A 26037-nucleotide genomic window follows, 5' to 3' on the forward strand; every position below is an offset into this window, starting at 1 on the left:
TCTTCCATGAAACCAGTCCCTGGTGCCAAAAAGGTTGGAGACTGCTGCTCTATAGGACCTAGTACAGTGCTGGAACAAGTGTTTAGCAGAGACTTCCTGAATAATCTGCTTGGGATACAACAGGATATAGAGTCCTCTCATATTTCTACCAATTATAAGGCTATTGACTGGCAAATGAGGAAACTCATACGAAGCAGGGAATCTTTAGTTATTGCTGATGATCTAGAAACCAGGTGTCAAAGAGTAAAAAGCCTGAGAAAACACAATCCTGTCCAGCCATCCCAGAAAGCTTTATACTTCTAGTCCATTTCCCCAGGGGTTCCAATTTTTGCTGAGACTAATTTATTAAATGTATTTGAGGGGTAAAGCATTAATAGACTGATAATGTATTTAATGAGTGTCCCAATCTCAGATAATGACAGCACTCAGATATCTTCATGGGGTGAAGAATGATGTCAGGAATAGCTGGGGAGGTCTGCACTTGGGGTTTCCTCATGTCCTTCACATCCACCCCAAAAATGAATAGGGAGAAAAGGAAAAATGGAGGAGCATCAGGATTTTTTTTAACCACACAAAGAGGTGAAATGTCTGTCCGAGGTAAGAGTAAGCACTAGAGCCTCTGTTCTCTCCATTCCTCTCCAGCGCTATCTGCCTTCCACGACATCCACTTCCTCCCTTTCAGGAGTCTGCAGTTGTATAATATATAATCCATGATTAAAATGTCTTCCATTGCGAAGTTCAAGGTAGGTTGCAGTGAAGTGACATGAAGGACACGGAGCTTGAAATACTTCAAAATCCAAATAACTAATCTGAAGCTGGATTTATTGCAATGGTTCAACCCCCCTCAGGCTGTGGAACTGTGCAAACGAAACTCCAGGAACACAGAATGGCATCCCAGTCCCATCTCTGTTCAGCAGGAAGTCTGGAGGATCAGAGAAAGCAAAACAGCTGGCCAAGTTGGGAAACCACAAATTTCTAAACAATTTCCAATTCACTTTAATGTAGCTGTTCTCTATAGAGTACTGCCTTTTACTTCAAGTCTTTTTGGTGGTAGTAAAGGAGCTCTGAAAGCTGGAGGCAAAGATTAAGACCCCCAACAAGTTTCTGAGAAGGGGCCAAGTGAGAAAACGTTTCTCGGTGTTTAAAACTTCCCTCCACTACAAAGTGGTGGATGTGCATCAGGCAAACATCCTGAGATGAACTCTTTATTTATCTCAATTCCTCTTGGCCAAAGTCTATGAAATAATTAATTCCAACCCCCTTGTCATCACTTAGATCATCTAGAGAAGTTCATGGACATTGATGACAAGGCTGTCAACCTCTCCCTAAAGCACCATTCCTTTGTGTGCATAGGCTCCCCTTCAAATCTGCTCAATCTCGGGAGGACAGGGCCCTTTGTCTTGAAAATCCCTCCCTCCACAATACAATCAGGGCTTAAGTGACTCCCTGGGCCTGTAGAACCAGTCACAATGCCCCACGCTTCCTGCCCTGAGAGCCCAGAATTCTGAGAGCCCAGAATTCATGACCGTGCAGATAAATGAATTATACACTTGGCCAGAGATTAAGCCTGGTCCTTTGTACAGCATCCTCTGAGGTCTGGGGGAAGATTTGACCTGTCAGGATCTGTGTTCATTCTGCCTTGATGAGAGGCAGAGCAAAGCAGTCCTGGCTGTACAATCCCACACCCTGGGGTGTGATAATCAGCAAATTGCAGACAAGGAATTGGCTATTGCCTGATTCTCATTGTCCGGGGCCTAGGCTCAACTGTTCAGTGGCTGGCAGGCTGCTTTTTTGACTCCAGATGGTGAACCCATCTCTTGCCAGGCAAACCAAGAAATAAGAGCCTTCTGAGCTGAGGTGCTAGCCAGAAACGGGTCACAGGGGAGTTTCAAGGGGCCAAATGCCCAGAGCTAAGTCTAACTCAGGATTCCACATGGGGACTGAAGCAGGAGGGAAACTTGAGTCTGAACTTTGTTTCCTTGGCTTTAAGCCCAAAGATTTAGATATAGATGGGAGAATGAAAACATGTTTTGAACAGGAAAAACACAAAAATTGCTATCAATCAAAGTGATTCCCTAATATGTCAATCAAACTGATTCCCTAATGTATCAACCAAGTAGCCTGCAAATGTGAGTCATTTGAAACCAAACATCATCAGATTTCCAGAGACCTTTGCAAGCCAGATGTGAGCTGTCTGTTGTCTGATTGTCTTGGCTAACTCCTTCTCTCTCTCTCATGTCTCTGCCTAAATGTCTCTTCCTCAGAGAGGCCTAAACTGTTTCCCCAATCTACATCAGATCCCCTTGTTATAATCTCTAATCGTATATGTTAACTTCTTTCATAGTACTTATCATGATTTTAAATTATTCATATTTGCTCATCTGTTCAACAAATATTTATTATACATTTACTGCCTCTGTAGATACAACAGTGAATGAAATAGACAAAATTCCCTACCCTTAAGTAGCTTACATTATAGGAGGAGAGACAAATAAACAAAAGTAATGTTATAGAGTAAATAAAGGCACAAACATAAATTTTCATGCCAAACATATTTTTCAACAAGTTTTATGCTGGTCAATATATATTCTACAGTGTATGGTTATAACGAATTATGTTTCTTTTTCTTTTTCTACTTGCCTTTTTTAAAAGTTTTGTTTTTAATTGGCACATAATAATTGTGCATATTTATGGGGTACAGTGTGATGTTTCAATCATGTATACATTATTTAATGATCAAATTAGGGTACTTAGCATATCCATCCCCTCCAACACTTGTCATTTCTTTGTGGTGAGAGCATTCAAAATCCTTTTTTCTAGCTATTTGGAAATATACAATACACTATTGTTAACCGTAGTCACCCTACTATGCAGTAGAAGACAAGAACTTTTTCCTCCTATCTAAGTTTATATCCATTGACCAACAGCTGTCCCTCTCCCCTTCTCCCTACTCTCCCTAGACTCTGATAATCACTATTTTACCCTCTACTTCTACAAGATCAACTTATTTAGATTCCATATATGAGTTAGTTCATGTGGTATTTACCCTTCTGTGCTTGGCTTATTTCACTTAACATAATGTCCTCTAGGTTCATCCATGCTGTCACAAATAACAGAATTTCATTCTTTTTTATGGCGGAATAATATTCTGTTGTGTACATATACCACATTTTAAAAATTCATTTAACCTTTGATGAACAATTAGATTGATTCTATATGTCGGGTGTTGTAAATAGTGCTGCAACAAACATGGAAGTGCAGATATATCTCTTCAACATATTGATTTCATTTCCTTTACATATATACCCAGTAGTAAGATTGTGAAAAACAAGTCCTCCATCAAAGAAAAGCTCAGGACCTGATAGTGTCACTGCTGAGTTCTACCATTTAAAGAACTAATACCAATTCTTCTCAAACCATTCCAAATAGTTAATGGAAGGAATTCTTCCAAACTGTTCCTACAAGGCCAGCATTACCCTGATATTAAAACCAGACAATGACACAATAAAAAAGAAAACTACAGGCCAACATTCCTGATGTACATAGATGCAAAAATCCTCAGCAAAATACTAGCAAACAACATCCAACAGCACATAAAAAGATCATTCACCATGATCAAGTGGGATTCTTCCCAGGGATGCAAGGATGGTTCAACATATACAATGAATCAATGTGATACACCACATTAATAGAATGATGGACAAAACCATATGATCATGTCAATAGATGCAGAAAAAGCATTTGATAACATCCATTCATAAAAATAAACGTGAACAAATTAGGTATAGAAGGAATGTACCTCAACACAGTAAAGGCCATATATGACAAACCCACAGCTAGCATAATGCTGAATGAAAAAAAGTTGAAAGCTTTCCCTTAAAAATCTGGAACAAGACAAGGATACCCACTTGTGATTACCACTTCTTTTCAACATAGTACTGGAACTCCTAGTCAAAGCAATTAGGCAAGAAAAAGAAAAAAGAGCATCCAAATTGGAAAGGAGGCAGTCAAATTATCCCTATTTGCAAATAAAATGATTTTATATAAAGAAAACCATAGAGACTCCACTATGAAACTCTCAGAACTAATAAATGAATTAAGCAAAGTTGTAGGATACAAAAATCTATCTTTTTAAAAATTATTGTTCAGATAAATCTGATCTTAATCCATAATAACAAAGTGGTCATCAACAAAGGAAATACTCATTTTTATAGATACTCCCACTGTCTGTTAAATCAACAAAACGTGCTCACACTACATTATGTTTACACCTTTATATATTTACCTCTCTAAATTGTGATTGTTAATATCCTGGTCTTCTTCTATCACCAGGTAATGAGCAGCTTGAGGGCAGGGACTATGTCTTATTCATCTTTGTATCCATACAGCCCAGTTAGGTGTTCAAGAAATATTTGAGAAATATTTGTTGAAATGAGAATCCTAGAGCCCTGTGTAGGTACTGATACCACTTGGTGATTTGCATGTAAAAGCCCGGGAACCAAGGAAGAATAAAGGATGCATCCAGCCCAGTGGAGTCCAGGACAGGATGGAACATATCCATAACCCCTAGTTCTTTCCTAAGTGCAAACGGCACTGTCTTGATTCACAAGCCTTTGGGAATTTTATTCTAGGATTTGTGGGTTCCTATGGCCCCCATCTGTAAGACAGCCCATTATTTTATTAAGGCATTTGTTAGAGATTACAGTGAATCTTTCATATAATGGGACCTCTTGGAGAATAGACCGTGCAAGTTTACAGAATTGTTTGGTTCACTGAGGCCTAAGGGGAAAACTTTTATTGATGAAAATCTTTCTAAACTGTCAGATGCAACCTTCCTGCCTCACGAGGTACAGTCAAGTGGAGATGACAGAAAATCTTTCTTTGCTATTTGAGGACTAGCTGTGTCTCCAAGTTATTTTCCAGTACATCATTTTCCATTGTCTGAGACTGTAGGTATAAGAGGTATAGGAGGGAGACTAAATGACTGAGGATCCCTGGACACTACCTGGAGGCTGCTTTTTTTTTTCCTGGCTTATATCCCTGATTTTTTCTTAGATCATTTTCCTAGGGTATATGATTCCTCCTAAAAGAGGAATGCCACAAACATTCCAGATAGCAAAGGTTCTAGCCTATCAGGATTTTACTGAGCATGTCGGTGGCATACCTGTAATCCTATGGGCACACTTAATTTAAGAGAAATTACTTTCATTCTACAATCTTCTTCCATAAGGTGGCAGAAACAGGGTTTCAACAAAAGCACTTCTAGACAGTTGCAGTTGACATCAGGGAATTCTTGTAGTTCACTTTGTTTTTGGTTTTGTTTTGTTTTTTATTTTGTTTTTTTTTTAGTTCACTTTGAATCAACACACTCCTAGTCCCAAACAACTTGACAGGTTGATTTGCTAAAATGCAAGGGGGAATAATGAGTTGCTGCCTAGGGAAGAAAAGGTGAAATCAATCAATTGTACATGTTAAATGCACATTAATTTGAGGCTGGAATGTCCATTTTATATGGCTCACACACTTATCTAAATCTTGCATCAATAGATGTGGTGATACCAGTAGGCACTCTAAATATACCTACTTGTATTAGTTTTGCTTATCTTGGGGGAATTGTGTGGAATGGAATAGGGGTCAGAGGTGAGTACATGCCAGGATTGTGGTGGCTGGGGTGGAGGTATGGGAGTAGGTGAGGAGAGGAGAAGTTAGGTTTGGAGAAACAACTAGTGGAGTAAAGCATTTTATTTACTTAACCTTATCTGGGCAAATCCTAACTTCTTAACTATAGTGATCTTAAAAAAGTAACAATGGAAAATGGTGCCTCAGGGAAAAAGCAAACTCTGCCCAAGTTTTGTATAAACTCTTCTCTAGATCTGCCAGGAAAGCTTTCCAAAAGTTGGAAGCCTTAAGAAGGCTCTACTCCTCTTGAGAGCAAATATACAAAGAACCCCCAGTGTTAGTTTTGCTGATTGCTCAAGCCACTCTGTGTCCCACAGGCGGCAAAAAAAAAAAAAAAAAAAAAAAAGGAAAGGCATCCTCAAATGGAAGGGAGGAGCTACTTCCTGAAGAGAGCTTTCTCCAAAGTTCTGCTCTGATAGCCTGCTGTTTGAATTGGACCAAGGAGAGAGGCTACATTATCTAGAAGAGTCTGTGTTAGTGCTCCACACTTTAGTAACTTTAAAACGTAAAGCAGCATTTCTCAAAGGGAAGGTCAGGGTGACCTTGGGGGCTGAATGAACTTGTGTGTATGAGAGAGAGATAGTTCAATAAAGGGACTCAGTGGCAAAATATACTTTTCCCTTGCCTGCCCAAGGCCTGCCACAAAAAATACAGCATTCAGAGGCTCATTTTTCCTCCTCATTCATCTCTTTTCTTTCCCCTAATTTTGTTTAGAGCCAAGTTCTGTACGTACCCTGAATCTGTTTTTCAGTCCTCTTTTGTCACTGGTTCTGCCAACTTCACCCTGTTAACAAACTCTGACTCTTTGCTTGCCCATGTTCATTTTTCACACTTCCACCTAATGATCTAGCAGCCAGCACATTTGGACTCTCTTTCAACTCTAAGCTCTTATGACAATAATCAACCATGGCCAAAACATCTGTGCTATAACAACATATACCTCCACAGAACATACGAAATTAAGTTAAATGATCAAGGCTTCATAGAAAATTAAGTATCTTCAGCATTAGAGATACAGCTGCCATGAAGTCATCATAAGGCAGGAGGAGGGAGGAGTGGGGCATTTCTTCAAGAGGTGGTATGTAAAGTATACTAGCCAGGGAGACAGGAGACCTAGTCTCAGCTCTACCACCAACTTTCTGTGATCATAAGCAGTCCCTTTTCTGGATCTCAGTTTCCTTATTTGAAAAAAGAAGAATTATATAGTGAAATCAGAGCTTTTGCAAAGAGGAATACATAAACCACACGGGTAAATCTTTTGTATTCTAATTGTATTGCATGTATTTTATTTTACATTAGCAAAACTCTAGTTTTCCATAACCAGTTTCATTCTAAAATAAATTTATTCAGGTAAACCTGAGAACCAACCTAAAGAAAAGCATTTATTAAAATAATAAATACTACATATAGCAAGACTTATGCACATTTTGACTTGGATTTGGTGAATGATGGGCTTAAATGTTTCTTACTGGCTCTAGCATCCTGAGTCAATGAAATAATAACTAACACTTTACAGCATTTATTATGTGTCAGGCAAGTGCCAGTGTTCTAAGCACTTCATGTATATTAAATCATGCAATCTTCACAACCTTATGGGGTAGGGATCATTGTTATCTCTATTTTATAGATGAGGCAACTGAGATATAGAGGGGCTAGGAACTTGCCAAAGGTCACACACCTTAAGAGTCAGAGCCAGGATTTGAACTTGGGCTGATTAAATCTAGAAGACACACTCCTTAACAGCCATACCAGTACTTTTCAAAGTGTGGATCCTGGACCAGGAGCATCAGCAGCATTTGGGAGCTTGTTAGAAATGTAAATTATCAGGTACTAACCCTGAGACCTACTGAATCACAAACTCTGGAGGTGGAGTCTAATAATCTTTGTTTTACAAGCCCAGCAGGTGATTCAGATTTGAGTTTCTTATTCAAATTTGAGTGTATACTAGACTATACTGCACTGTACTACACTATACTGAACCGATGGCAGCAAGTGTGGAATGAGAGGAAAGTAATTTGATGTCAAATTGAGGTAGAGTGAAGGTTTATGCAAGATTGAAGAAGCATGGATACATCTAATAGCAGAAAGGAGGGAGGCAGTTTAAGATTATGGAAACAGAAGAGCGGAAGAAAGTAGTTTGGAGGTCCCAAAGGAAAATGAGGATGGTTATCTCTCAAAGAACTGGAAAAGGCAAAGAAAGACGAATCAAGGCAAGAAGTTGAGGGTTTTAATTTTTTACCCGTATGACAAAACATAAGTAATAGCTTTTAGTGATGGTAGAGGTTTTAAGGAAAGAGGAACTGACCGGGTTTTGAGGAAAGAGATGGTTGATTCAAACAAACTTTGCTGTGAGCCACAACATTGACATGGGTGAAATAATATTTACTTGTAATACTTAAGTTAGAGTAGCAGCTGGAGATTATGATGTTCCAGTGAACCAAGCCCAGTGATTATTAGGGTCTTGTAGCAGTCATGCTTGGATCTCCTGCTTTAGGGAGCATATTTGATCCATGCACTTAGTTGTTGACCCCTTGAGTCCATCACTGCACTTGAGTCAAGGCCACGTGTCCAGTGGGCATTTCTCAGCTAATTACTGTGCATGGTAAGAATACTAAGGTAGACCCATTACTGTGAGACAGAAAACTCCTCTGATCACTGATTCTGGCTTGAGAACTCTACTGGCCTGGTGGAAACTTTCTTAGAACTGTGCTCCAATCTGAGATTCTGCTTGTCCAATCTTCTTTCCTTCCTTCTCTCCTCCACAGAGGTTGTACCTGCCCTGTGGTCGGATAAATCCTACCTCCTCTGGCTCCCTTCCTTTTTTTCTCTCAAAGTCACCTCCCCCCGGAAGATCTCTTGCATATTTAATACGATCTTGGAAGCTGCTCTACAGAGGTACCAAACTAATAAAAGGTTCTTCCCCAATCATGCTTTGCTGTATGAGTGAAGATGTTTACTCTGGAAATATTTCATGGTTGGACGATTTGAGGTTAAGAGTAACATGTGGGTAATGAGGTAAAGAAGGATAGAAGTGACGGATAAGATACCTTAAGTTTTGAATAGTCAAAAGGTTTTTGATTCCATGTGAAAACAGGGAAGGGAATGGCAGCAAGATTGAGAAAGAAGAATGTTTGTCAGAAGTTGAAGGGGCTAATGTTGGCACTCAGACTTTCCTTTTTATGAGTGTACACTTATAATGCTCTTCAGGAGGGACCTCCCCCAAGCTAAAAATACCTCTGGGAGAAATAACATTTTAGGAGCCAATAGCTTAAAGGAGATGATCTGCAAAACAGAAGACAGCTTGTTAAGGATGAACTGTGGGGCGTGACTAAAAGAGGAGCTGAGATGATATGAAAAAAACAAACTTTTACAACTTTACCTTTTACACTTTGGCTCTGGTAGAGAGGACACTCACACCCTCTTTTCTGTCAAAGAAACCTGGGTGTCTTACCCACTTCTTCCTAGACCTCAGGATATGGCAAAAGACAAGCCAGTCTTGTAATGAAAACTAGAGGTATAAGTCACTTAGCTAAAGAGTGAGTCTTCCAGTGGAAACTGGGGGATCAGGCCTATCTTACTAATGACTTTGGAAAAGCTGAGCTGCTTCAAGCACATTGAAATTTAGTTTACTTAAAGGATTATAAGGAACCAATTGCAAAAACAAGATTGGAATCTTTAAGACACAACAAATAGTTAAAAGGAAATAAAAAGGAGGGAAGGTAAACTACCTGAATACAACTTGATCCTCAGTGGGAATGTTCAGCAGCAGGGGAAACCTTAGGGTATAAACGTGTTCTAAACAGAGGCACTGAATATTTGTTTAGAAACAGATGCATCTGAAAATTAAATGATAATGCCATTAACCACAATTATATTCCTCTCCTGAGTGTCCATTTGTAGTAATTATAGTATTTAATAAATAATAATGGTATTTCTCACTTTAGAAATCACTTAACATTTCAAACCTAAAGAATCATTTAGGTCATAAAAAACAACTTAAAGAACTGGTAACCAAGACTTCTATGTTCCCACTGTTGCCTCTGACTGGAATAGCAGGATTCTCTCCTCTCTATTGAAACTGGGATGACTAAACTCTTAGATATTGCCTGACAGTGATATCAATGTTAGTACACTTAATAAACACAATTTTGGAATAAGAACAGTCCCTATTGAAGGCATAGACCGTAAGTAAGAGGAGCAAATTATTAGGTGGAGAACAACACATTAACAGAGGCAAACATCCAGAAATTTGCTCATTATAATAATGGAAACTGCATTTGTTAATCAGAGCTACACATTCCAGCAGATCCTGATAAGCAGCTCCTCTTTCCGTCAGACCCCACAGTTAATCCCATCGTTTAAATTAATGGGCTGCTATTTCTTTCTTCTAATCAGGTGGCACCGGACACAGATGCCTGGAAAACATGTAAGTCTAACTTATGGGAAAATCCACCAAATAATCTATTTGGATATGACCACCCCACAAATAAATAGTTTATCATAGTTTAATAGCCAGGCCTGTCTAGCCTCAATGGTCCAGGCAAGCAGACATCATTTCCAGTAAACTTAAAAGTGATTATAATCATCTACCAAACATCTAATGTACAAGTACTACACGGTGGGCTCAAGGCAGTGTCTTGTGGGATTCCCTCCGAGTTAGGAGGCTGGAATCTAGTTCCACTTTTTGCCACCAACTGTCTGTGTAACCATGGACAATTCCCCATTATTCTTTAAGCCTTGCTCTTCTCATCTATAAAATAAGAGGATTAAGGTTGAGTGCTCTCTAAGGTCCCTTTCAGCTCTAGGACTGTATGTATTTTATTGTGTTTTTATCTCTTACAAATTGATCGCAACCACCTGCAAAGATTAGAGGGAAAATAACTTTAATCTTAAATGTTGTAATTTAAATGCCCTAGCTGCTTGATGCTAGCTGCCTAAAATGCTGTGTTAAGAAAAATGACGAGTTAATGGGTGCAGCACACCAGCGTGGCACATGTATACATATGTAACTAACCTGCACATTGTGCACATGTACCCTAAAACTTAAAGTATAATAATAAAAAAAAAGAATTCTGAGGCTAGGTCCAAACTCAGCAGGAAAGAATGCCAAAGACAAATGAATAGGTGAGAAATGACAATTTTTGTGCGATGGATTTACCATTCCAGATATAGATACTACCACTTGGGAACTGAATCATACTAATTAGAAGCCTCCATTCTAACCAGTTTATGGAGCTAAAGTTTAGTATTTTTTTTTCAGATGCACTAAAACTTATCATGAGTGTCATATGCTCTCTAAAAACTATGACAGAACAGTCTTGACTAGATAAGAAATGCTTATAATTATTTAGCTATAATACTAATATTAACTAATAATAATACTAATTATTTTCTATATTATTACAATTATTATAAATTTGAAAGCAGAAAAGTCCAGTCCAGAAACAGCATCTATCTACTGGTCCATAGCTGATTTTCAACTCAATGAGTTGCATAATAAGGACCTGTCACTGTTTTTAAGTCAGACAGTTTAATAACTCTCTACCATCAATGCTATGGGAAATAGATCAACAAACTATTAAATGGAAAAGAAACATTGTGCAAATTAAGTGAATGATATGGTTTGGCTCTGTGTCCCCACCCAAATCTCATCTTGTAGCTCCAATAATTCCCTCGTGTTGTGGGAGGGACCCAGTGGGAGATAATTGAATCATGGGGGCGGGTCTTCCCCATGGTGTTCTTGTGATAGCGAATAAGCCTCATGAGATCTGATGGTTTTAAAACAGGAGTTTCCCTGCACAAGCTTTGTCTTTCTCTTGTCTGCCATCATGTGAGATGTGCCTTTTTCCTTCCGCCATGATTGTGAGGCCTCCCAGCCACATGGAACTGTGAATCCAATAAACCTCTTTCTTTTGTAAATTGCCCAGTCTTTATCAGCAGCATGAAAATGGACTAATGCGGTAAACAAGTTCTTTTTTGTATGAAAAATGTTTCATGTGGGATGATTGAAGTTGATTCTGTGGAATCTGCTGTGTATGTCTTGGAATGCCCTGCAGTGATACTGTTTTCCTAATTTAACATAATGTGGCTAGAAGCATATTAACAGTTTTCAGATAGAAAAAAAGGAAAATTAGTTCAATGACTTGCCACACCTGTTCACTTTTTAGTGGAATGAATAAAAACTCAGGAGTTGTGCATTTTGAAAACCTCAAGGCATCTACAATATTTGACTGTATCCTACCTTCCACATTGGAGAAAAAGGATTCCCACTGAGCAGTATTTTTCAACTACCTCTTTAATCATCCCCAAATTAGAAGACATCATTAGCACAGACAATGGCCTTCTTCAAGGAGCTGGCCAACACGATTGCTAGTCATTTAGCATGGTGCCACCCTATATGGTAGCCACTAGTTGTGCATAGCTATTAAATTTGAATTAATAAAACAAAATGAAATTTCAATTTCTCAGCCACATTAGCCACATTTTTTTTTCTTTGTAATCAATACATATTTAATGGGAGGATACTTTAATTTTATGCAAATATCATAATGGTTTCATAATTTCATCCACCAATTTTATCATCTATTGATGATTCTTAACTGCAACAATTATTACTGTGGCATTTGATTCATAGTGATTTTCTATTTTCTTTTTTCTTATACAGTTATTAATTAACATTCAACAGTAAAGAAGAGCTGTCCCTTCTCTTCCACTTTAAAATTTGTTTATTTATGTCAGTATAAACTCACGAATATTTATTTTATTGCAGGACTGATAATCCAGTACTATCATTATTATGCTGCTCAAATTGTCCCAGGTTTTTCTCTACAATTAGCCACATTTTAAATGCTCAATAGCTACATATGGCTAGAGGCTACTGTATTGCACACCATAAATGTAGAATATTTCCTTATTGCATAAAGTTCTATTGGATGTTACTGCCCTAGAAAGCATAAGTATTATACCTGGAGTGGGTAGGGGTTCCAAGATGGTTTAGAGAAAGCTTCCATGAAGGCTCATCTCTGGAAGAAGTCTTAAAAATTTGAATTCATCTCTCTCATTTTATAGATGAGGAAAATGGGGCCCAGAGAAGGTCACATAGCTAATTTCTAGTAGAGTTGGAACTAGAATCCAGCTTTCCTGCTTCTGTGGCCCCTGCTCATTCCATGATCCTGGTTATATACATAGAGTATTTTCCTAGTTACTCTACTATCCCATAGTCACCTCTCACCAGTATCAGTAGCTCTAAACAATTAGCCAGATGTTTTCATCATCTCCCACAACACACTTGTATTTCAGAGAGAAAATATCAGGAGGACACTGGATCAAGAGGAGGCAGGGGAGGAGTATGTAATTATGCAAGTAAATACCTAGCTCCAGAATTAAGAGTAAACATTCCATCTGATCTACAAATATTTAACCAAAGTCATACATCTGGGCTCCAAGGAAGCAGGTTTGTTCTTGGCATTTACAATTAAAATGGATTAATCCTCTGATACTATGTTAATACTAACCTTTCTTAACTATAAACATGTCCCAGGATACTCTGCAGTGAGTGTAAATGTATAGGAACACATTAGTCACTGGATAACCAACTCTTGGCAAAAACACAATGGTTTACTCTTATAACATGTGGTATTGCATCAGCAAGGGATTTGTTGGGTCCTGTTTTCCATGGGGGTAAAGGAAATGATCTTGTTTACAAGGCTGGTGAGGCTGTCTTCTGGAGGTTCAGCTGCTGGGTCTCATTTGGATGAGTCCAAGGCTGGATTCAAAATTTCTCATGGCAGTTCTAAGATGGTATATTTTCTTTGGCTGCCATTCCTTCCACTACTCTGAACCAGGTGCTAATGTAAGACACTGGGGCTACAGAGATGAATAGGCCCTAGTTCACTGTCCTCCCATTGCTCCTCAGGATTGACCCTTGAATTCTTGCATTAACATGAGGAGTTGGTCCTCTCAACCTCAGGCTGTCTTTGTGAGGTCCTCCAAGACAGTCATGGCTCTTCCTTCCTGAGAGTATTGGAGGGACTTAATGTGTTATTTCTGTTTATATTTAGAAACAATAATCTGAAGAGGGAATGTTTAACCAAATACATTAATCACTAATGGTGGAAATTCAAGCATAAGTGAAAAAACTGGATGTAATTTTTTTTAAATGCATTTTGAAGAAGAAGGAGAGTCCTGCTGAACTCTACCAGTCTCACCACTTCATGACCATCCATGCAAGGCTGACTGTCTGAGGTTGTCTGGCTGTCTTACACGACTAATGTGAGGCAAATAAACATACAGGCAAAGCTTCTAGGAGAAAGAAATTATATCTTTACCAGTTGCTTCAAAAGAGACCAGTAGGGCCAATCACGGATTGGTGGTTAAGATGTCTATTTGCCCCTACTAATTCATAGTTGATGGGCCTTGCAAGATTCCAAGTTTAAATACAACTTTGTCTTTGCAAAGCCTCTGTCTCCTAAACCATCAGTTGTCCTATATTTCATTTGATTATTTTTTTTAAATAAACAAACCCTCATCAAAAACCTTTCTTTAGACTAGTAGAAGATATTGGAATCTACATTTCATAAACATTAAGATACATTCCATAACCATTTGTTTAAAAGCATGGGTGAGTGATTGCAGCCAATGTTTACTAAGTCCAGGATAATTCATGAGACCACCACAACCATCATGAATGACAGATTCTGGTTGTAAATAAGGTTCAGGGAACAGAAGCAGTTCTACCATCTAATATCAAGCTGAAACTACCAGACTAACTCAGGGACTAAATCTATAGAAAAAGAACAATAAAATCTTTCTGATGAGGTCCCCAAATGAGATTCCTGTGCTCCACTTCTTAGACCAGTGAGTCTCAGTTTTAGCTACACATTCGAATCTTCCGGATTCCACCCTAGAGATTCCAATTTAATTGATGAACTTAGGCATTGGTGTTTTAAAAAACTTTCTAAGGGGATACCAATGTACAGTTAGGGTTGAAAACTTTTGTCCTAGGCACAAGGTTCTGCTCAAAGTTTTCATTCATTTGAGGCATTGAGAATAGCTTAGGACCGTGGTTCCCATCAACATCTTCCTGTGTGGTTTTAAAAAATACAGATTCTTGTACTCTACCCCCATACTTCCAAATTAGAATTTTTAGGAGTTGGTCCCAGGAATCCACAATTTTACAAGCTCCTCACATAGTTCTTATGAAGCCATCCTGGCAGGTCCTGATTGGAAGAAATGCATTTGGTAACTATTGAATTAAGTCATCTCTATGTCTACAATTGTGCACAGCAGTGGCTCTCAACCTTTGTTGCTCCAATGCCTGATTGCTTGAATCTCACCTCCAGATAATTTAATTTAATTAGTTTGGAGGTAGATCCCAGGTATCAATATTTTAAAATAGCTCTCAGTAATTCTATGTGCAATTAGGTTTAGGAACCACTGGCTTGGTGCAAGGATGGATAAAAGGTAGCCTGTTTGCTGACCCTCCATGTTTTTATGTCCATGGCAGACATCAGTAATCAATCCCTATAGTGCCCATATGTGGCCTCATAATTCTTCTCACTATATTGTCCTAGGCAGCCACTCCCATGCATTGAGTGGGCATAAACTACTATTTGCTGTCTTTATCTTCGATCCAGTCTGGCAGAAAGTTAATGACTTCTAAAGAGTCCTTCCGGGGTTTTGTTTCTCGGGATAGTACTTAAATGTCGAGATTACACTGTTCTGAAGTAGGAGAAGGTAAAAGCCGGAGGTGGGTGCAATAGAGAGATCCATCATCTAGCTACCTCTACTACCCAGGGAAGCACTTTCAGTCTCAGCTTCTGTTAAAAGTAGAAAGCTTTATGCAGAGTAATTTATCTACTGTATACATATTGGGTTAACAGAGGGCCTCTGTAAGACCTCCTAACACCAAGTGTACAGGAAAGGCCAAACATGAAGGGAGTTCACTTAATGTTTACCTCAAATCCCTGATGGGATCCCCTATGTTCTTGTTTGTATATCCCAATCTACTTTTCATAAACATTCTACCTTATTGAAGCCTGTCTTATCATAGGACTAATACCCAGTTCACTGAACCTTTCTCCTAGGCCATGGTATGCAGGAGAGCGTTTGAGCTTCAGAATTAAACTTGTCTCTTGCTGTGCTACTTCCTGCTTTGGAGGAGAAGAGCCAAGTGAGCCAGAATTTTCAGCAGTTTCTTCTGTACTTGATAATTAATATGGTATGTGGGGAAAGAAGAAAGAACATGGTTTTTTTCTTCTAAAAAAGGGCTTCTTTCCCTGGGGCCTGTTGTTTCAACAAGTGCAGAACAAAGAACTGCAGGGAGACAGAGTTTTTGCCTCTTGGTAACCTACAAAGAAGCATCTTTAAAGGCAACAGATCGTAATTCTAATAGGACTGAAGAGGTAAGTGCACATTAAGCATGCCAAGGATCCTGAAGTCTGCAAATGAGGAAAACTCTGTGAGGAACAAGCAGCCTAGAATTAAGGGAAAGAGCATGGGCTTTGGAGGCAGAATATGTTGAATGACTCTATCACTTACTAGCTGTGTGACACTGAGCAAATTACTTAACCTCTCTTAACCTCAGCTTTCTTATCTACAAAATAGGGGATTACAATAATACCTTCCTCATAGGCTAGAAGAAAGGATTAAATTAGGTAATATCTTTCTATAAAGCTTCTTAGATCAGTACCTGGCAAACAAACAGTAACAATCAGTGGTAGTTGATATTATTATTTGAGAGGTCACTATACTGCTTTGACATCCCATTCAAAATCCATATTAGCCTTCTTCAAAAGATGATTCCTGGACATTCAGCATCAGAATGATATGGGGGGGGCTTGTTGAAATGCAGATTCTGGATCTAAAGAATCATAATTGGGTTTGGGTTTGAAAATCAGGCATTCTAGTTGGAGGAGAGCGACAGCAAACAGTTTAAAAACTTGTGACTAAAAGACTATTAATTCATTGATTCATTCACCTATTCAGTTTTTCTTTTTTGACAAACATGGAACTTATATCTAGAGGAAGACAAAAACTCTAAATAATTACAAGTTATTAAGTACTACAAATAAATGCCTGGGGCTACAAAAATGCATGGTGCTAAGGGATTACGTGTCTGAGGGAGGCTAGTATCTAGGAAGGCCTAATACAAGGGTAACTTTTACAGCAAGTCATATTTAAGTTGTGAACTGTTGGGTGAGGAAGCCAAGTGGAGAGGGTAGAGATGGGAGTGGACAAAGAAACAGTTGATGAAACACTATTTCAGGAAGACAAAATAGTGTGTTCAAGGTCCAGAGGGTAAAGAGAACATGGCAATGTTTGAAGATGTCAGAATGGCTGCTGAGTATAGAGAGGGAGATAATGGCACTAGATGAAGTTGGAAGAGAAAGACAGGGCCATCAGATCATGAAGACCTAGAGTGCTATGATGAAGAGTTTGGACTTTATCCTGAAGGAAGTGGGAAACCACTGAAGGGATATCTGGTCAGGAAAATGTCAAAATGCAGATGACATACATAAAAAAAAAAAACAGAACAAAACAACACAGTAAATAATAAGGCATATTAATGCATGACTCAGAACTATATGTACTATAGAGGCAAAGGTGAGCAGCTAGGGCTGGGGAGGGCATCCTTGGAGGCAGACATAAGCTGGATTTGATAATTGGGAGAGACTTGGGTTTGATGAGGTGGTTTATTTTGAATGGAAGAAAATATGTGAGTGCAGTGGAAAGCTTAAAGTGAACTTGGCTTAAAATGAACCTTGGGAAGGTAGAGCATGAGGGAACCACTCTTCTTTTTCCTTGGTGGAAATATCTGTTTTGCTGCTATTTTGATGTTGGAAGACTGTGCTGACAGAATTTCAGAAAATCACTTGGTGGGATGGGGAAATAGGTGAAAGAGCAGATGCCAGAGTCACAATCACAGGCAAACTGAGGGAAAGGACTAAAGGAAGAATGGAGCTAGTAATGCTTAAATCTTGTTTTACAAAAGATCAAAAAACCCTCAAACACTGTAGGTGTTCCTCAGTCCTGAAATATAAAGATATTGAGGCAACCCTTGCCCAAGTACACGTTTTGAAATGAGAAAGATAATAGTGAAAATAGCCTGAAAGCTCAATAAATACGTGCCGTATGTCTATGCTGTTCACTAATGGTAATTTGTTCATTGGTGGTAATTTGTTATATGCTATAAATAGCATGTAATATGTAAGTATAGAATTCTGAAACAGAATATATTTAAGCATTACTATAAACAGCATATAACAATAATTTGCTGAGGCATTTAGCATATTGCCTGGCAAATGGTACGGACTTAATGAATATGGTGCTACTAAGATTAGACCCAGATATTAGTGTAAATCCTATGTTTAGGGCATGTGAAAGCATGAAGAGCCTAGATATCCTGTGAGTACAGTTGGAATAGGGATTTAGGGATAGGATTTTTTGTCATCAACTTGACTCAACCTCTGTATTAGCATCCTATTGCTGTTATAACAAATTATCACAAACCTAGGCTTAAAACCAGACAAAAGAAATTTATTTATTATCTTACTATTCTTTAGTTCACAAGTCTGAAATGGATGTCACTGGGCTAAAGTCAAGCTGTTGGCAGAATGGCATTTCCTTTTGGAGGCCCTAGGGGGAAATCCATTCCTTTGTATTTTCTAGCTTCTAGGGCCTGCCTGTATTCCTTGACATGTGGCCTCTTCCTCCATTTTCAAAGCCAGCACCATCAGGGTAAGTCTTTGTCACCTAACACCATTCTGACACACTGTCTTCAGCTTACCTCCTCCACTTATAAGCACCCTTGTGATTACATTGAGACCATCCAGATGATCCAGGATAATCTCCTCAACTCAAGTTTATCTGATTAGCAACCTTAATTCCATCTGCAACCTTAATTGCCCCCTGCCAATAACATGATACATCTCCAGGTTCTAGGGATTAGGAATGTGGACATCTTTGGGAAGGGGAAGCATTATTCTGCCTACCACAAGCTCCAATCCATAAATCGGTAAATGCATTCTACTGGACAGTGCTCCCTTCTTGTAAGCCCACAGCACGTAAAGTACTTAACATAGAACATTGACTATACAGTAGAAGCTTTCTTGAATAGCCCTTAGAATAAGTGATAATTTGTTAAAGTGAGGAATCATATAAAACAATACATACACACATGTACATACATACACACATATATATACATACATAAAGCATTTTATTTTAACCTAAAACACACAAAGGTACATTCATTCACCACTCTGGTGATGTGTTGTAAGGCCAAGGCCTTTTCTTTGAGAGTGAGGCCACACCCTGGGATTTCACAGACTCTTTTTCACATAAGTTACATTCCTAATGCATCACATTTGATTTCCACTTTCAGTTTTGTTTTATTTTTAACAATATGGCAGTTTTCAAAAGCAACTTTTCTTTAGTAAGTCTTTCCAAATCATTGAACTTAGTTTTCATGAAAATAATAGTTTTCTTTTTATACTCATATTTCACAAATTTACATGAAATTACCTACTTGTAATAACGAGTACAACTGCCATAAATGGGCTTGGCAAAAACACAGCTAACTTTTGGTAAGTGATCAACTTGTTGTGTGGAAGCAGAAATATAAGTGTTCACCAGAAGTAACTTACCTGCCCATGAGCTTCCACTGTGCCCTGAGCATTGGCCAGTGTATATTCCAATAGGAAGGAAAAACATCGACTTACTCCATAAAGGAAGTTAAGCAGAGGACAGTGAGGAGGGCTTTTAATGTATTTAAAATAGTTCATTTAAAAAGGAATAATCAATAGATGCCATAGTCTCAATTTACTATTGTAATCAATTCTTTCTTGAAAGTGCCCCCAAATGTGCATCAGCTAATATTAATAATGACTAATATTTATTTACTGCTATGTGTTCAGCACTGTGCCAAGCACTTTATAAACATTGTTTTATTAATCCTCACAACAACCATATGAGGGAGGATGTATTATGCCTATTTTGTACATGAGACAGCTAAGACTTAGAGTTTAGAAATTTGCCAAATGGCACATATCAATAGAGATTCAGGCCCAGGTTCTCTAGAGCCCACAACTGTGCCAATACTATGTTGCCAACCATCAGGCAAAAAAGTCATGAGTCATAGCACGTGGTGTCACACTGCCAGCTGCCTCCTTGCTTCCTCTCCACAATCCAATGATAGATTGTTCCAAAGCAGGGGCAAGAATATCCATGGCAGTGCCCTTAGTCAGACTTCTTTGCTTCCTCATCTCCTCTGACATGGTAGTTGTACAGCTCTTTCTCCCGAGCAATGAGCCAGCATGACATTTGAGGGCCAAACGCAGACATTGTTTGAATTTATTGAGGTTCTTTATCAGCAGCAGCTATTTTTTCTCCAGCAGCAACTTTTTTTTTACAATCTTATCACTATTTATTTTCCCTCTGGATTTAGCTGTCATCTCTGAAGGCTTAAGGACAACGATCATTCTTTCTTGGTTCTACCATCATAGAGGCCACTTGCTTATCTTCTGCCTCCAGAAATCACTGCAAGTAATCTGTCTTCCAGTCTTCCATAGAAGTATGGGGAAAGAGAACATCAGAGCTCAGCCTCCTTGCTGTGGCTGAGCCACATTACCCCTTAGAATCAAAAGAGATTAGGCAGAACCTCACTGAAATGGTAGAGCCGGCCAGCCATATCATTCAGTAGCTGCAAGTTGTGCTGCAGACAAAAAAAAAATAATAGATCAGGAAAGCAAACTGTGCCAATGAAAAGGAAGGGACTTTCGGAGCCTGCACTCATGAGGACATTTGTCTAGAAGGTTCGTGAGAGCAAAGCACACTGTCAGTGCAGATCAGCTGGAAACCTAGAAGAGGCAAATTTAAGATCCGATGATATTTTCTACCTGTAGGATGCTGGAGGCCAGATTTAAGAGTGCAAATGTACTGAAAACCAGAGGCATAGAGTTGCCATGGAGACTCACACCTGAAAAAAATCTCACAGATAATGACTTGAGATCTCAGAGATACTAGCTCAAATCTTTTCAAGCTAGATTTGAGCAACTCGGTCTAAAATTTGACTCAGACCAGACTGGGCAGGATGGGGCAGATTCACAATTCAAGGGCCGTTGAAGGAACTCTACAAAGGCAGTCAGGGAAGGGCTAACAGAAAACTAGCTCAGACCTATTAACATTCAGGTGAAGCTCAGTGTCAGTAATAAGCATTTTGACACATTTCAGATGATTACAATACTCCCATTCTTCAAAGAACTATAGTATGTTGGGGTTTGAGGTCATTCTGGTTCAATTATCATGTGATGTTTGGATTTTCTTTTAAAAATCAATTTTTATTAAAAATAGACTGGTATGTCTGTTTCAGGGGTGGAAGAATTTGTGTTTTAGTAGGGGGAACTTTATCCAACCCCCACCTCAAACAGGTCCAAATGGAAGAGTAGGTGACAACTATGAAGGAGGCAAATGGGCCAAACCCCAGGGACATAAGATAAAAAGAAAAAAGGAGCAGGCCACAAGGAGTCATCCTTGGAGTTGTCCTTTGGAGCCATGGGCCTTTAACTAGTTGATACAGCCTCTTATGGAATCTTGGAATTCAGTGTGGCAAAAAGCAGAGAAATCTTCAGAGTAGGGTTTGCATTCCAGCACTGTCCAAATTTTCTGTGTTACCTTGAACAAATAATTTCAGCTTTCTGAGTCTCAGATTTCTCATCTGTAAAATGGAAACTGTCATACCTGCCCCATCTACGTGTGGCAAATTGCATTACTGCCCCAATTCTTTGCCCCCTACTCTATCCATGTCATTTGGCTCATTCCTTCCATAAAAGAGGTGGAGTATATTTCCCATTCATTGACTCTGGGTTCAATCATGTAACTTGCTTTAGCAAATAGGATGATGTGGAAGAAAACAGTGAGCCAGTTACAAGCCTGTGCCTTAAGAGGCATTCTATGTTTTTGTTTGCTCTTGCATGTCAGCCGTAACCATGAAAAGAACCTGCCCAGGCTAGCCCACTGGTCCTAGGAAAAGAAGGAGGAACACATGCAGCAGAGCCACTCCCAGCCTAGATCAGGTAACCTGGACTAATGACTGAGCCCAGTCCAGACTGACTGATGCCCAGCAAACCCGCAGACTGGTGAGAAGTAATTGTCTGAAGCCACTGGGTTTTGGAGTGGGTTGTTACATAGTGACAGCTAATTGATACATTAACTCATAGAGGTGGTATGAATCTTAAATGTGTTAAAGAATGAATCCTTCTTCAAATTTTCAAATCTTTTTTCAAAGGTTTACACAAAAAATTGTACAAATTATTGTTCTAAGAGTGGGTAAGTAACTTAAAGGCCTGGAATGCTAAAGTAAAGTAGAATTAGGTCATATTTGGTTCCTGTAGGTTTTAATTGAGAGTTCCCTTTGCCTTGAGAAAACTAGGGGCACTAAGTCCCGAGGATCCATCCCAATGACCTCATCTCAAAGCTATGGTTGCCCATGAGTTCCTGTTCAGGCACTTGAGAAAAGGCAACACGGCTTAGAGCAAAAGGAGATAGTAAGGATGGTTTAATGAGAAGACTTTCAGACCTCTTCAGACGATGGAGCAGGATGCCAACAGCTCTTTACTCTGCTTCTTCAAATACTTGTTCTATTCATTAAATCAGCCATAAAATTTGTCAGTGTTGGTGGAGTCTTGTGGGCTGTGGCCGGCAAGTTTGCTGGGCAATAATTCTGTCAGCTCTCTTCCAAGCAACTGTTTCTGAGAGCTCCAAAAGCTAAACACAGGAAAACCACACCAGCCACAAGCCTTATTAACCAATAAACTCTTGATGGAAAGCAGGATCTCACACCATTGTTTGTGGTACAAGACTCCCCCAAGGGAGAGGGACAGTGGTACTTAAAAATCCCATTGGGCTGACTAAAGATGATCCTATGCTTCACAATTTACTTCAAAATTTGTGTCAGGCCAGTATTTCCACCGATAAAATAAATATCAGAAAGGATATTTAGAAAATCTTGGCAAGAAAAGTATAAGTAAATATGAGTGCAGGCAGGGGTATTTTAAGAAATAATATTAAATGGATTCAATCAGATGAAGAGTAAATAATTTACAGTCCTAAGGATTCAGGGCAGACTCAGCCATAAAAGGGAGGGAGGAACAACCATCTGCTGCTCCAGGTATGAGTGACCAGCTTACATGTCACATGCCAAGGCCTGAACCCCAGCCAAAAATACGAATCATAACCAGATATGGCCCTAGAAAGTTCTACCTTGGGGGTCTATAAAGGGAAAAAAATCATATACTCTCTTTATTGGCGGTTGTGATTGTTCTCACTTCATGCAATAGTCCAAAGGAAGTTCTCTCTTTTACAGTGAGGGAGAAAGAAGCAAACTACTTTTAACTACTATATTTACACCATGTTTCTCTTATGAAATCCATTCCTCATCCAGCTACCCTGGGCAAGAGAGAGTCTACAGTGGATGTATTTCCTGTGTTATCCAGCTGCCTTCAGGTATACACAATAACACCTGAAAGCTAATTAACCAGTTTACCCTTCCTCTAACCAAAATGCCAAAATCAAATTCCTTATTACCTTTATACCAAGCCCAAGTGCAACCCCTGTCATCTTTCACTCCCATATCCAATAGGTCTTTCACATTTGCTTTTTTTTCAGGTCCATCTCCAGATTTGTCCTGCCCCTCTCTGTTTCCATTGCTCTGCCCTAGTCTAGGCTCTGTTCCCTCATGATTTGCTTACTGTAACAGCCTATAAGCTTCCTGGCCTCTAGGTTTTCTCTAACTTTTCTTTATATTGCACTCAGGTTATCTTGCTGAGCTACTGTTTAGAAAAATCCGTTAGTTCTCATTCTTTTAAAGGAATACGAATGAATGACTCTTGGTTTCCTATGGCATCAAAGCCTCTGTGTAGCAGCCTTATTACTCGAACTTCACTCACTGTGTCAACCCACTTCAGGCTGGTACCTAGAACACTGATTCTCACTTTTGAGACTTTACTCAAACCACCTCCTTTGCCTAAAATGTTCCTTGAGACCTCCTCAACAATCCTGTCACTCCATGTATGCATAGCCAGCCTCAAATTTCTTTTTTTTTTTTTTTTTTTACATTTTTTTTTTCTTTTATTATTATTATTATTATTATTATACTTTAGGTTTTATGGTACATGTGCACAATGTGCAGGTAAGTTACATATGTATACATGTGCCATGCTGGTGCGCTGCACCCACCAACTCGTCATCTAGCATTAGGTATATCTCCCAATGCTATCCCTCCCCCCTCCCCCCACCCCACAACAGTCCCCAGAGTGTGATGTTCCCCTTCCTGTGTCCATGTGTTCTCATTGTTCAATTCCCACCTATGAGTGAGAATATGCGGTGTTTGGTTTTTTGTTCTTGCGATAGTTTACTGAGAATGATGATTTCCAATTTCATCCATGTCCCTACAAAGGACGTGAACTCATCATTTTTTATGGCTGCATAGTATTCCATGGTGTATATGTGCCACATTTTCTTAATCCAGTCTATCATTGTTGGACATTTGGGTTGGTTCCAAGTCTTTGCTATTGTGAATAATGCCGCAATAAACATACGTGTGCATGTGTCTTTATAGCAGCATGATTTATAGTCCTTTGGGTATATACCCAGTAATGGGATGGCTGGGTCGAATGGAATTTCTAGTTCTAGATCCCTGAGGAATCGCCACACCAACTTCCACAATGGTTGAACTAGTTTACAGTCCCACCAACAGTGTAAAAGTGTTCCTATTTCTCCACATCCTCTCCAGCACCTGTTGTTTCCTGACTTTTTAATGATTGCCATTCTAACTGGTGTGAGATGGTATCTCATTGTGGTTTTGATTTGCATTTCTCTGATAGCCAGTGATGGTGAGCATTTTTTCATGTGTTTTTTGGCTGCATCAATGTCTTCTTTTGAGAAGTGTCTGTCCATGTCCTTTGCCCACTTTTTGATGGGGTTGTTTGTTTTTTTCTTGTAAATTTGTTGGAGTTCATTGTAGATTCTGGATATTAGCCCTTTGTCAGATGAGTAGGTTGCGAAAATTTTCTCCCATTTTGTAGGTTGCCTGTTCACTCTGATGGTAGTTTCTTTTGCTGTGCAGAAGCTCTTGAGTTTAATTAGATCCCATTTGTCAATTTTGGCTTTTGTTGCCATTGCTTTTGGTGTTTTAGACATGAAGTCCTTGCCCATGCCTATGTCCTGAATGGTAATGCCTAGGTTTTCTTCTAGGGTTTTTATGGTTTTAGGTCTAACATTTAAGTCTTTAATCCATCTTGAATTGATTTTTGTATAAGGTGTAAGGAAGGGATCCAGTTTCAGCTTTCTACATATGGCTAGCCAGTTTTCCCAGCACCATTTATTAAATAGGGAATCCTTTCCCCATTTCTTCTTTTTGTCAGGTTTGTCAAAGATCAGATACTTGTAGATATGTGGCATTATTTCTGACGGCTCTGTTCTGTTCCATTGATCTATATCTCTGTTTTGGTACCAGTACCATGCTGTTTTGGTTACTGTAGCCTTGTAGTATAGTTTGAAGTCAGGTAGTGTGATGCCTCCAGCTTTGTTCTTTTGGCTTAGGATTGACTTGGCGATGCGGGCTCTTTTTTGGTTCCATATGAACTTTAAAGTAGTTTTTTCCAATTCTGTGAAGAAAGTCATTGGTAGTTTGATGGGGATGGCATTGAATCTGTAAATTACCTTGGGAAGGATGGCCATTTTCATGATATTGATTCTTCCTACCCATGAGCATGGAATGTTCTTCCATTTGTTTGTATCCTCTTTTATTTCCTTGAGCAGTGGTTTGTAGTTCTCCTTGAAGAGGTCTTTCACATCCCTTGTAAGTTGGATTCCTAGGTATTTTATTCTCTTTGAAGCAATTGTGAATGGGAGTTCACTCATGATTTGGCTCTCTGTTTGTCTGTTATTGATGTATAAGAATGCTTGTGATTTTTGCACATTGATTTTGTATCCTGAGACTTTGCTGAAGTTGCTTATCAGCTTAAGGAGATTTTGGGCTGAGACAATGGGGTTTTCTAGATATACTATCATGTCATCTGCAAACAGGGACAATTTGACTTCCTCTTTTCCTAATTGAATACCCTTGATTTCCTTCTCCTGCCTAATTGCCCTGGCCAGAACTTCCAACACTATGTTGAATAGAAGTGGTGAGAGAGGGCATCCCTGTCTTGTGCCAGTTTTCAAAGGGAATGCTTCCAGTTTTTGCCCATTCAGTATGATATTGGCTGTGGGTTTGTCATAAATAGCTCTTATTATTTTGAGATACGTCCCATCAATTCCTAATTTATTGAGAGTTTTTAGCATGAAGGGTTGTTGAAT

General features: G+C 39.1%; 1 protein-coding gene across 6 annotated transcripts in view; it reads right to left on the reverse strand.

Moving 5' to 3' along the window:
- Positions 1–26037, reverse strand: part of COL4A6 (collagen type IV alpha 6 chain) — a 283087-nt gene that overhangs the window by 92730 nt on the left and 164320 nt on the right. The gene's annotated exons all lie outside the window — the stretch shown is intronic.

This window comes from Pongo abelii, chromosome X (genome assembly GCF_028885655.2).
Source record: "Pongo abelii isolate AG06213 chromosome X, NHGRI_mPonAbe1-v2.0_pri, whole genome shotgun sequence".
NCBI classification, from domain to species: domain Eukaryota; kingdom Metazoa; phylum Chordata; class Mammalia; order Primates; family Hominidae; genus Pongo; species Pongo abelii.